This window comes from Musca domestica, unplaced genomic scaffold, assembly GCF_030504385.1.
Source record: "Musca domestica strain aabys unplaced genomic scaffold, Musca_domestica.polishedcontigs.V.1.1 17, whole genome shotgun sequence".
Taxonomy (NCBI): Eukaryota; Metazoa; Arthropoda; class Insecta; order Diptera; family Muscidae; genus Musca; species Musca domestica.
Window position 1 is genome coordinate 4676761 of NW_026712230.1, and position 12869 is coordinate 4689629.

General features: G+C 35.7%; 3 long non-coding RNA genes across 5 annotated transcripts; 2 read left to right on the top strand and 1 right to left on the bottom strand.

The window, feature by feature from the left end:
• Positions 1 to 1307: 1307 nt before the first annotated feature.
• On the bottom strand, positions 1308 to 11257 carry LOC105262123 (uncharacterized). Of its 3 annotated transcripts, XR_009341874.1 has the most exons (8): positions 11121 to 11257; positions 10889 to 11058; positions 10548 to 10645; positions 10210 to 10486; positions 9930 to 10150; positions 9723 to 9852; positions 1426 to 1500; positions 1308 to 1363 (listed from the first exon to the last, which is right to left on the bottom strand). It is a non-coding gene; the product is annotated as an uncharacterized LOC105262123 (long non-coding RNA). The 3 variants fall into 3 exon arrangements; XR_009341872.1 differs by lacking the exons at positions 1308 to 1363; positions 1426 to 1500 and adding an exon at positions 1864 to 2254; XR_009341873.1 differs by lacking the exons at positions 1308 to 1363; positions 1426 to 1500 and adding an exon at positions 1864 to 2254 and having other exon boundaries at positions 10544 to 10645.
• Positions 1356 to 2092, top strand: LOC131801593 (uncharacterized). Its single transcript, XR_009341875.1, has 2 exons — positions 1356 to 1845; positions 1921 to 2092. It is a non-coding gene; the product is annotated as an uncharacterized LOC131801593 (long non-coding RNA).
• A 145-nt stretch (positions 11258 to 11402) lies between the features above and the next one.
• LOC131801594 (uncharacterized) lies at positions 11403 to 11874 on the top strand. The gene is made up of 2 exons (XR_009341876.1): positions 11403 to 11540; positions 11616 to 11874. It is a non-coding gene; the product is annotated as an uncharacterized LOC131801594 (long non-coding RNA).
• The last annotated feature ends 995 nt before the right edge of the window (positions 11875 to 12869 follow it).

A 12869-nucleotide genomic window follows, 5' to 3' on the forward strand; every position in this document is an offset into this window, starting at 1 on the left:
CATTTGTTTGGCCTAAGGACGAACCCTATTGAAATTGGAGCTAATCGGTCAAAATTTAGATATAGCTCCCATATATATCTTCGTCCGATTTGCCTTTTATTGTGCACCAAACGTGTAATATCAGCCCGAATTGTATGGAATTTTGCACATACAACCAAATTAGGCCTGAAAATATGTATGCCAAATTTGATCGAAATCAGTTCAGATATAGCTATAGCTCCCATATATATTGTTCATCCGATTTGTTATTTTTGTCCACCGCTGCCCTAATATGCACTCTGCAACAACAATATTTAGGGAAATATATCAAATACAGCTCAGAAATACATTTGCAAAATTTTATCGAGATCGGTTCAGATTTGGATATAGCTCCCATATATATATTTATCCGATTTCAAATTAATTGTGCACCAAATGGTCAATACAAGTCCGAATTTAAAAGATACAAATGCTTCGGCATGTTTAGTCCTTTGAACTTTAAATTATAATTATAATCATAGCGTGTATGATTGAATTCTCCCATAAAAACTTTTAATTGTTATGTGGAGCTCTACTAAATTAGCAAAGTGGTGTAGGGTATCATAAAGTCGGCCCCGCCCGACTTTAAGACTTTCTTTACTGGTTTTAGTTTGGCATTTAAATATTGTAATGGCTTATGACAAAAGTTGCCTATGCAGGTCCACGTCGTCATTTAGACCCTAATGTGACGGCTACATTTGGTATTTTTAAGATTTTAAAAGAATTGTTAACGGATTTTATTATTTTATTTTTTTGTTTTGAAAATTGCCAAACATTACGGTAAACCTGTTTTGAACTGCGTCCAACTTCACTCGATTGTTGGAAAATGTAATTAAACATTACAAAAACCATAAATCGCTAATTGAGATGTCTGAGGTTGTTAACAGAAGACGATCTACAGTTCAGTACATCATAAAACGTTTCAAAACAGATGGAGTTGTAGAAAATAAGTCAAAAACGACAAATAATAAAATATTTACCTTGAGTGATGAGACGTATATATTACGGCATATAAAAAAGGACCATTTTTGAGTGCACCGAAGCTCGCAAAAATTGCTGAAAAGGATTTGGGAAAAGTATGTTGACCTCAAACAATAAGAAATTTATTGCAAAATGCGAATAAAAATGGAAGAAGAGCTAGACATAAACCTCTAATAAGCAGGCGAAATCAAGAAGTAAGATTGGGATTTGACAAGAAGCATATATTAAAACAGTTTCCATTTGAAAGAATGTGCTGTTCACGGACAAGAGCAAATTCAGCCTTTTTGGTTCAGATGGCAGATCTTATGTATTGGAGTGTTGCGTCGGGTGGGCCATCAGGGGGCGTGTAGGCTACATGGCTTACCTGGAAAATTCAATGTAAATAGTTTTTACATTGTTTTTAAAATATGCCATTTGTTTACTTACCCCAGTAGCTATTTCTTTGAAAAGAGAAATAGCTCAGAGACCCGATTCAGAAAAATAAAATTTTAAAGTTAGATGCTGTTGCGCATCAGGCGAAATGAAAAAGAAAATGACAAGAAGGAAATGGATGGCGTTGCCATTATAAAAGAATAGGGATCGTTCAATCGTTATTTGGCTACGGATTTATACAACCATGGCTGAGTAGCCATTTCGTAGCTACCCTATCGCCATCAATAAGGTCCATAATAAATATTGGAAATTTTAGGAAAAATGGTGGCAAAATGAAGCGACTATAAAAAGGAGGAAAATAGGAAAATTGGCAACATAGTGTTGCAAAAGATCTAAGCAAGAAGACGGTCCAAAGTAGTTTTTAACACTAAAAAAAAGTGAATATTTATATGTGTGTTTACTTGTTAACAAAAAGTGAGAACATCAGACTAGTGACAGTGGGAAAGCAAACAACATTTTTATTTTTGTATTTTTTTTTTATATATAAAGGTTCCCCAAAATCACAATATTTTTTTTGGTCTCCACTGACTGCTGAGTGGGGATCTGGTGTTAAATGCCCGGTCCTTGGGTTTAAATTGGCCGTTGAATTTGAAGGTCTCCCTGTTTGGTGTCATACTTCTGTTTGGTGTCCGTATCTGAGGCAGCGGAATTTGGGTCAAAATTGATCGGATGGCCACAAGTTGGAGATTTTTTGTTGATCGCAAGTTGTCATCTCCTATGGCATAAAAATTAATATTTTGCCACGTAATTAATGACCAGGTAATAGACACCCTTTTTCTTTATCCATGTTTTGGAGCACGGAAGAATATCCAGGGAATTGCAACTAAAAAAGAAAGAGAAATCGACAAATTAAGAAAATTTATTTGAAAAAAAATCATAATAATAAAAAAAAAAAAAAAAAAAACAAAAAAAAATTAATTTAAATAACGATAGGAAAATATTGATAGACATGCAAACTATTTTAATATAAACATATTGCAAATTTAATTGAATAGTATAAGTATGTGTTGTGATGTCCTCTCTTAATGTTTTAATGTAAGGATGTTTAACGCCAGTTTCCTTTAAATTTCACCTAGTACTATATGAGCAATATCCAGGGAAAGCTAGAGGGTGTAGTCGTATGTTTCAATTCGAGCCAATTTTGGCTAGTGAGGCCGTTGTAAGAGAGCTCCTTTACAGTAGGTAATATTTTGTTTAGAATTTGAGGTCTGAAAAGTGCAGACAAAATTCCCTAGGTTTCTCACAAGGAAAATTTGCTATTTTTCATATGTTTACAATTTTTTTTAATCTGGTGTTAGATTGTCCGTTTTAAAGATCGACAAAATTTATCTGTATTTAGCTGTAAGTCCTTTCTGTCAATAAATAATGTTGTGATTAGAATTAAACTAAAAATAAACTATGTGTTGAATTTTTGTTAATAGGGCAATTTTCTAGCTAGGTAAAGAGGTGAGTGTGAGTGGGGTCTTCAAAAAATTACTTTAAAAAGGAACCCTGAAGACCATGGAAGGGTGGGCGAATGCGGGAGTAGAAACATCAACTCTCCCTTGTCTGAGCAGGTGTTGTGTTTGTGTAGTGTATTGTATTTGTGATGTGTAAAGTTCCAATTTCGTGTTCGTCCTGAGGTGTTACAAAGTGACGGTTGAGAACCAGACCCCGAGACCGCTAGCAGCCGGAGGGTCACTTTTAACGCCGCCAATCGGGAATACGTAACAGATGGCGCCCAAGTTTATTAAAAAAATAAGGTTCTGTCGAACCCAAAAACTCAGTAATCGGTGCAATAACATCTAACCACCTTGATATAGACCATAGGAAAAAAATAGACATAAGTTATATCGCAATATTCTTCAGCCTTGCTGATATTGATCCATATTTTCTTTGAAAATATGTAAGTGCAATATTAGTTTTAGGAATTAGAATATTTAGGATATTACTTCCATAACAATAATCGGTCAGTGCAATAGCTTGTTCGTCGTGAGTGTAACAATGTATGTATTGTAAATGACCTGTTTAGTGTTGTTTGTGTAAACTTATTAACGTAGCTGAAATAGGTAGGATTTTTGATTTCTGGGAAATGTGCAATATTCACCGATATATGAATTATCAGGTGACAGTTGCTCTCCTATTTTACGAGATCTTTTTCTTGATGGTTATAACAAGAAAATGCCGTGAAAAAAGGGATCAAAAGTTCTAAATAAAAAAGATAAAGTTAAAAACAAAGAAAAAACATTTTTCGTAATGGTATTTGTTCTGAACCTGCTTGGATAACCGAAAGGGCATTTTTATAAAAGAAATATAAAACACACACCTCTATGAAATAACCTAAAATGAAAATCCCTATATAGTATTTATTGAAATATTAAAAAATTGTGCTGTCTTAATTTTTGTATGCTGTTTGAATTGTGTCGTCATTTTTATATTTATTTTTAAATTTTGTTTTGGTTATTTTTTTATATTGATTTTTATTTTTTTATATAATTATTTTAATTACTTATATTTAATATTTATATTTTTTTATAATTTTTATATTTTTTATTTTTTTTATATATTTTTTTTTAAATATTAGTGTTGTGACGGATTTATATGTATAATCAGTTTTGACAGATCTTATTTATAAATCGGACAAACCTATTTATTTTCATCAAACATTGGTCGAAACACAGGCTTTTTTGCCAATGACTGATGAAATTGACTCTGAAGCTACACGTCGAAGTAAGCGAAATCGTACAGCTTCCTTTGACATTAGCAGAAACTATTTTCTATCTGTTCCAAAACATAGGAAAAAAGCAATAGTGGCAAAATGGTTAATCCACCGTCTACGGGAGATCAGTCGATTATTGACATGTCTCAAAGCATAAATTCCAATCCTCAACCAAATAATGGAGTGTCAAATAGAAACCCAACAGATCCTCAACGGATAAACAATAATGTAAACGGCAACCCTGATGAGAATATGTTAAGGCAAATGGCAAATGAGAATGTTGCAAATGTTCAACTAAATCTAAGGCCTTTAATTCAAGAATGTGTAGGAGGTGAATTAAAAAAGGTTTATGAAGCTATTGGAAAGTTAGGGGATATGGTTAAGAACATAACCGATACTGCTAGTGCAACTAATCAAACCATTTTTCAACCTAGTAACATACATCGCGATTTTACCGCTCCTCCACCACTATTTCTAAATAACAGACCTCCAGAGATACCATCATCTAACATGATGTTATTTCCTCCCGGCCCCAATTTGGAGAGGCCTAGCAAAGTGGAGAAGTTTAAACTGAAGTTTGATGGTAATCCTTCTGGAATTTCTGTAGAAGATTTCGTTTTTAGATTAGAGTATTTGAAGAATCAATACAAAGTATCTTGGGAAGACATTTTTGCTGAATTCCAGAGTTTGTTGTCGGGTGGAGCGTATGAATGGTACTGGCTACAAATTAAAACTGGCGTAGTGCGAGATTGGTCTTCGTTGAAAGACGCCCTGTTCAGGAGATATAGCACCACTAGGTCAAATTTTGATGTCATGAGCGAAATTGTAGAAAGGAAGATAAAGCCAGGGGAAAGCTTAGATAATTTTTTTCAAGTCATAAATACCTTGAGGTCGAAGTTAAGCCAGCCAATATCTGAGAGAGAAATCATCCAGATTGTTAAGAGAAATTTGAAAGGTGAAATATTTAGAATGATTTATCCCATGAGCATACATTCAATGGAAGAACTCAGGATGGAATGCATAAGAGCTGAAAAAACTTGCAATAAGCGAGATGTGAGGTATATGCCTCCACCTCCATACCAAAATGTTAGAGTACACGAGTTGCAAACATGCGAGGATAATTACTATGTAAATGAAACCATGCCAGAAGTGTCTGAGATCCAAGGGGAACAAATTTGTTGGAACTGTCGTAGGCCAGGACATCGGTTTATGGATTGTTTGTCGGCACAAAGATCACTATTCTGCTACAGATGTGGCCAACCGAACACCGTCGCACCAAAGTGTCCGAGGTGCCAATCGGAAAACGGGAAAAGGAACACAGTGTCAGCGGGAACATCGTGTTCGACAGACAGACCCGTAACATCCAAACAACAACAAAATGCTTAGAGCAACTTAATTATCCGTCCATTCGGCATTACCTACCAATAGAAGTTCGAAAAGCGAACTATGAAATTATAAGAAGACACATCTTTGAGGAGGAAAAAAATTGTGAGGGATTGACTGAAACAGAAGTCACCAAAGATGATGAAAAAGTGATAGTAGTTCCTAAGAAAGCCCAAAATCCAAAAAAGTTAGATAGAATTCTGAAGCTCCGACAGAGAAAAAAAGAAAACAAAATGATTAAAAAAATGCTTATTGAATCGGTGAGAAAATACAATGAAACATCTGATCAAAGGCCTTACGCCACCATAACTATTGAAGGTCAAGAACTAAAAGGACTGCTGGACTCTGGAGCCACAGTTTCGGTTCTCGGTAAAGGATGTAGAGAGTTAGTAGACAAGTTAAAAATGGAACCAGATTTTTATTATACCAATGTTAGAACCGCTTCAGGCCAATTACATCGAGTGTTAGGAAAGATAAGAGTAAAAGTCCAATACAAAGATATCGAAAGAGAGATAAGTTTCTACATGTGTCCAGACCTAGAACAGCCTTTATATTTAGGAATTGATTTTTGGAAAGCTTTTAATTTAGCCCCTGATATAGTGTCAGTCAATGTCATAGACATAGAGAAAATCCAAAACAAATTCGTGGAGGAGAACGATTATCCGAGAGAAATGCATAACCTTACAAATGATCAAAAAGAACGGTTGCAAAAGACTGTGGAATCATTCCCTTCTTTTGAGAAAATGGGTCTAGGGCATACAACGCTGGAAAAACATTCAATCAAACTTGTTGAGGGAACAAACCCTATTAAAGATAGACATTACCCCATTTCCCCAGCGGTGCAAGAAATAGTTTACCAAGAAATAGATAAAATGTTGGAACTAAACGTCATTGAAGAGAGCAATAGTGCGTGGAATAACCGAATTACGATAGTGCGGAAACCAGGAAAGAATCGTTTCTGTTTGGACGCGCGGAAATTAAATGCTGTAACGATGAAAGACGCGTATCCGCTTCAAAATATTGATGGAATTTTGAGCCGTATAGATCAAACTGTTTTTATTAGTAGTGTTGATTTAAAACATGCCTTTTGGCAGATAGAGCTGGATAAAGAGTCAAGACCATACACTGCCTTTACTGTCCCAGGACGTCCGCTCTATCAATTTAGAATGATGCCTTTCGGGCTATGTAATGCGGCGCAGCGTCTTTGTCGATTGATGGATAAAGTTATTCCGTCTCGTCTAAAATCCAATGTCTTTATTTATTTAGACGATTTGTTAGTTATTTCAGAGGATTTCGAAACACATTTAAAACTATTAGATCAAGTTGCCGACTGTTTAAGAAAAGCCAACCTCACGATAGGACTTAAAAAGAGCAAATTCTGTTTTAAAGAACTAAAATATCTAGGCTTTGTAATTGGAGGGGGTGTATTAAAAACGGATCCTGAAAAGGTAATGGCCATTAAAAACTTGAAAGTGCCAAAATGTCCACGAGATGTAAGAAGTTTTTTGGGAACAGCGGGGTGGTACCGCAGATTTATTAAAAATTTTGCCAGCATATCTGCGCCTTTAACAGATACACTCAAAAAAGGACCAAAATTCTTGATGACCAAGAACGCCATAGATGCATTTGAGGAGTTGAAGAATGCCTTGACAACGGCCCCGGTGTTAAAACATCCGGATTTCTCCAAACAATTTTATATCCAATGTGATGCATCGGAATACGGAATAGGGGCCGTATTATTCCAGAAGGGAGACCATGATGAGGAATACCCTATAGCCTTCTACTCCCAAAAGTTGAATGGTTGCCAAAAAAACTATAGTGTGACAGAGAAAGAATGCTTGGCGGCCGTTATGGCAGTAAAAAGATTCAGACCCTATGTGGAAATGATGAAATTTACGGTCATAACGGACCATGCCAGCCTGAAATGGCTCATGGGGGTGAAAGACCTTAGTGGTAGATTAGCTCGATGGTCCCTGCAGTTACAGGGATACAACTTCAATATTGAACATCGAAAAGGAAAAGACAACGTAGTGGCAGACATGTTGTCACGCTTGGAAGTTGTAGAAGATGTCGAAATTGTGGACGATCTTTTCGACTTTGAAACAGCCGAGTTCGAAAGTCAGGAATACAAAGACTTGATCGGTGATATCGAAAAAAATACAGCCAAATTACCTGATCTGAAAATTGAGAATGGACTTATTTTCAAGCGTACCAAAACAGAAAATGATTTAGATTTTGAGGAAATGCCGTGGAAATTATGGATTCCCGAATCCCTAACATATCTTTTGATAGAAAAGGCACATAATGAAGTGACCTCTGCTCACGGGGGAATAACAAAAACATTGCATCGTCTACAACGATTTTATTATTGGCCAAAAATGGCATCACAAGTAAGGGCATTTGTTGTGAACTGTAGGACATGTAAGGAGACAAAACCCCTAAATAGAAATATGCAACCTACTATAGGATGTGAGGTCGTTACTGAACGTCCATTCCAAAAATTATATATGGACTTTTTAGGAAAGTATCCTCGTTCGAAAGGTGGTAACAGCTATATTTTTATAGTTGTCGATCATTTTTCCAAATTCGTATTTCTAAAAGCCATGAGAGAAGCAACCACCTCAAATGTAGTCCAATTTCTTGTACAAGAAATCTTCAGAAAGTTTGGAGTTCCAGAAACGATTCACACGGACAATGGAGCGCAGTTTACTGCTAAGGGTTTCAGAGAAATGATCGAAACCTTTAAAATCAACCATATGCAAACGGCACCGTATTCACCACAATCTAACGCCTCAGAGAGGGTAAACCAATCTGTATTGGCTGCAATCCGGGCATATTTGAACGAAGATCATAGGGAATGGGACACATATTTAACAGAAATCGAATGTGCTTTACGATCATCAATCCACTCTTCAACGGGGGTAACTCCGTTCTTTGCATTATTTGGTTACGAGATGTACACGTCCGGCAGTGACTACAAGCTAGCCCGCAAACTACAATCTTTATGCGATCATCAGATAAATGAATTAGGCAGAAAAGAACGGTTGGAAATAATCAGGGACAAAATTGAGAAAAACCTACACGAGGCCTACGAGCGGAGTGCGAAACGCTACAATCAAAGGGCCCGAATAGTTAAATTCATTCCCGGACAGGAGGCCTACAGGAAAAATCATATATTGAGCGATTTTGGGAAAAATATAAACGCCAAATTTTGTCGCAAGTACCTAAAGTGCAGAATAGTCAAACCGATTGGTAGCAATATGTATGAAATAGAAGATATGCAGGGAAAGCCTTTAGGAACCTGCCACGTGAAGGATCTGAAGATGTACAGCTTAATGGCGAAATTGTTTTTTGATTAAGATAAAGTCGAAACAATATAGGTGGTCAAAGTGGCTAACTGAGCTACGGCCAAAAACCATGTAGCTGAAATCTAACCACATAAATGGTTTCCCATCATAGGGGCAGGTCGGAACTATGCCATCGCGAACCTAGGGAATTTAGGCCAAAGTGGTAGATATCCTAGTTAGGTTTTGATCACGTAATAGCTTCGACCACTATCGTTAATAAAAAAACAGAGTATCCATATAAAGGGTGAAGACGAATGTCATGATAAAATGTAACTTAGCCCCATTATTAAAAACGTAAAACTTAATATCCCAAATTTCGTATAAAACTGAAATATTTTCTTGTTGACCCATTTTGAGGAAATGACATTATGTTTCGCCGGTTATTAAAATTTATACTGGTGATTTTCCAGTTTGTAAAACGTGATGTGTTGGTGTCAATATTGTATATATTGTCTTATTGATAAACAAACGTAACAAAAAAAACACATCACCAATAATTTCGTCAGGCAGATAAAGTTAAGTTACCATAAATTAAATTATTGTGGAAGTATCTTAAATAAGAACCTAATAAACTCAGCTAAATTCTATTCACTTTTGTGCCCATTATTTGGACAAGAATTGTGGTAGCATGGTACAAATTTTGCTTTGAAAGACTCAATTTTGAACATTGAACATCTATTCGATCCAAAAGCGAAAATATTAATATAAATCTCAAGAGATTTAAAACACTTTGAACATTATTTTGTATATTTATTAGGCCAATAAAAACATCTCTGCTTTTATATAAAAAGGCTAAAAAAATCACCTCCTAACTCCTAACAAGTTAAACTGCCTAAAAACAATTTCAGAAATGTATCACTCACCTGTACATATCATGGTAAAATAACTCCTTCACATGGATAAAATTTCGATGGGGGAAAAATAAATATAAAATCAACACTTCCACCGCAGATTGATCCCATATTAGCCACCTCATGTTTTGTTCTGGGACGTCTGCAATATGTACACAAAAATTAGACAATGTTTTTTTTTTTTTTTGTAAAGCAAAAAAAAGTAATAAATATACTCACGGTTTTCCACTTACACCAGGGACAGACGCTTTATTGCGCGATAGTTAGTTTTCTATTTTACGAATACCATGCTTTTATCCATATAAACACACAATTCCGAAAGATTTGGAGCAAAACAAGTTCATGTTAGGCAGGAATTTGTTCAAAAATAAGTAAGCGCAGTATAACTAATTTTTAATGACCGGACAATAACAATAATATGACCCCCGACTCAGCAGTATCTGAAAAAAAAAAAATTAAAATTACTACGGCATTTATAAACAGTAAAGGTTTAACTTACAATTTCATAAACCCAAAGGAGTACGTAGTGGTTGGAGGGCTGAATAAAATCATTGAATACACCATACACCATTCAATGATGGTTGGTGTAGCCCAAATGGGGATTTTACCCAAAAATTAAAAAGGAATCACCACAGCTCACTCACGGCCAAACAATAACCACACAAGTTTGGTAGAACGTACGCATTTCACTTTCTGCACACTACAAATTCTGCCAAATGACACTGAAGAAATCCATGTTAAGGAACTTTACTCATATCCCAGTCGAACCGAGTAACCTAAAAAAATATGCATTAATATAGGGGTAGATATAAATAAAAATATATAAATTATACTCACAGTCTCCTTAAATATTGTTCGGGTGCTTCAAATCAAAAAAAATTCTCCAAATAATTCAGGTGTAATCTGGAATTTTTCAATTATGTCGGCAAACACGTCTGTATGAATAAAGAAGAGAAATAAAAACAGTCTTCTTCTTATTTCCATTCATCAACATTTCATTCAGCGTGAATGGATAACTTTGTAGAAACTAAGGTTGCCACCTTGCTATATACGCATAAACGTATGGGGCGACGGGTCGTACCATAACGCATACATGTATATGTGTGCATACATTAAAAAAATGATGCCACACAAAGTACCGTTGAACAAATCTCACGGTTCCAAAAGGGTATGCTTACCATTGAAGTTCCAGAAATGCCCGGCCATGAGACTTCAGGGCTGTGGGAGTTCCCCACGTGGAATAATAAAACCTTCCGCACATCGACCTTTGCAAAATTAACTCAGCAAAGGGTCGAAGTTTTGTTGCGTCGGGTGGGCCATCAGGGGGCGTGTAGGCTACATGGCTTACCTGGAAAATTCAATGTAAATAGTTTTTACATTGTTTTTAAAATATGCCATTTGTTTACTTACCCCAGTAGCTATTTCTTTGAAAAGAGAAATAGCTCAGAGACCCGATTCAGAAAAATAAAATTTTAAAGTTAGATGCTGTTGCGCATCAGGCGAAATGAAAAAGAAAATGACAAGAAGGAAATGGATGGCGTTGCCATTATAAAAGAATAGGGATCGTTCAATCGTTATTTGGCTACGGATTTATACAACCATGGCTGAGTAGCCATTTCGTAGCTACCCTATCGCCATCAATAAGGTCCATAATAAATATTGGAAATTTTAGGAAAAATGGTGGCAAAATGAAGCGACTATAAAAAGGAGGAAAATAGGAAAATTGGCAACATAGTGTTGCAAAAGATCTAAGCAAGAAGACGGTCCAAAGTAGTTTTTAACACTAAAAAAAAGTGAATATTTATATGTGTGTTTACTTGTTAACAAAAAGTGAGAACATCAGACTAGTGACAGTGGGAAAGCAAACAACATTTTTATTTTTGTATTTTTTTTTTATATATAAAGGTTCCCCAAAATCACAATATTTTTTTTGGTCTCCACTGACTGCTGAGTGGGGATCTGGTGTTAAATGCCCGGTCCTTGGGTTTAAATTGGCCGTTGAATTTGAAGGTCTCCCTGTTTGGTGTCATACTTCTGTTTGGTGTCCGTATCTGAGGCAGCGGAATTTGGGTCAAAATTGATCGGATGGCCACAAGTTGGAGATTTTTTGTTGATCGCAAGTTGTCATCTCCTATGGCATAAAAATTAATATTTTGCCACGTAATTAATGACCAGGTAATAGACACCCTTTTTCTTTATCCATGTTTTGGAGCACGGAAGAATATCCAGGGAATTGCAACTAAAAAAGAAAGAGAAATCGACAAATTAAGAAAATTTATTTGAAAAAAAATCATAATAATAAAAAAAAAAAAAAAAAAAACAAAAAAAATTAATTTAAATAACGATAGGAAAATATTGATAGACATGCAAACTATTTTAATATAAACATATTGCAAATTTAATTGAATAGTATAAGTATGTGTTGTGATGTCCTCTCTTAATGTTTTAATGTAAGGATGTTTAACGCCAGTTTCCTTTAAATTTCACCTAGTACTATATGAGCAATATCCAGGGAAAGCTAGAGGGTGTAGTCGTATGTTTCAATTCGAGCCAATTTTGGCTAGTGAGGCCGTTGTAAGAGAGCTCCTTTACAGTAGGTAATATTTTGTTTAGAATTTGAGGTCTGAAAAGTGCAGACAAAATTCCCTAGGTTTCTCACAAGGAAAATTTGCTATTTTTCATATGTTTACAATTTTTTTTAATCTGGTGTTAGATTGTCCGTTTTAAAGATCGACAAAATTTATCTGTATTTAGCTGTAAGTCCTTTCTGTCAATAAATAATGTTGTGATTAGAATTAAACTAAAAATAAACTATGTGTTGAATTTTTGTTAATAGGGCAATTTTCTAGCTAGGTAAAGAGGTGAGTGTGAGTGGGGTCTTCAAAAAATTACTTTAAAAAGGAACCCTGAAGACCATGGAAGGGTGGGCGAATGCGGGAGTAGAAACATCAACTCTCCCTTGTCTGAGCAGGTGTTGTGTTTGTGTAGTGTATTGTATTTGTGATGTGTAAAGTTCCAATTTCGTGTTCGTCCTGAGGTGTTACAAAGTGACGGTTGAGAACCAGACCCCGAGACCGCTAGCAGCCGGAGGGTCACTTTTAACGCCGCCAATCGGGAATACGTAACAGGAGATAGGCAAATAAAGTGCTCCTTGCCTAA